Consider the following 310-nt stretch of genomic DNA (forward strand, 5'->3'; position numbering starts at 1 on the left):
ACGGACTTTATATTTAGGAAGAGAGAAAGTTAACTGAAATTTTCGTGTGTTTTCTCTGTCTTCGAGAATAAAGACCGACGATAATTGATACCGTAAAATAACGAAAAGAAAACCCCAACGTCAGCAAGAATAATCGAATCTCTATGCTATATGCCTGAGCTTCAAAATGCTACACTAGTTCAGTTGTTCAATTATTGCTCTTCCCTCACGACAAACCAAATGAAAAGCTGTGTGGGGGGAAAAAAGCCTTTCTATTTTTCCTTTTATCAAACGCAGAAATAAATATCCCATTACTTCAATGGCCGGATAT

The 310-nt window shown here is 36.5% G+C and overlaps 1 protein-coding gene across 1 annotated transcript in view; it reads right to left on the reverse strand.

Annotated features, from left to right (window-relative positions):
- LOC119589081 overlaps window positions 1–310 on the reverse strand; it is a 67,817-nt gene that overhangs the window by 39,959 nt on the left and 27,548 nt on the right. The gene's annotated exons all lie outside the window — the stretch shown is intronic.

Source organism: Penaeus monodon, chromosome 25, assembly GCF_015228065.2.
Source record: "Penaeus monodon isolate SGIC_2016 chromosome 25, NSTDA_Pmon_1, whole genome shotgun sequence".
NCBI lineage: Eukaryota > Metazoa > Arthropoda > Malacostraca > Decapoda > Penaeidae > Penaeus > Penaeus monodon.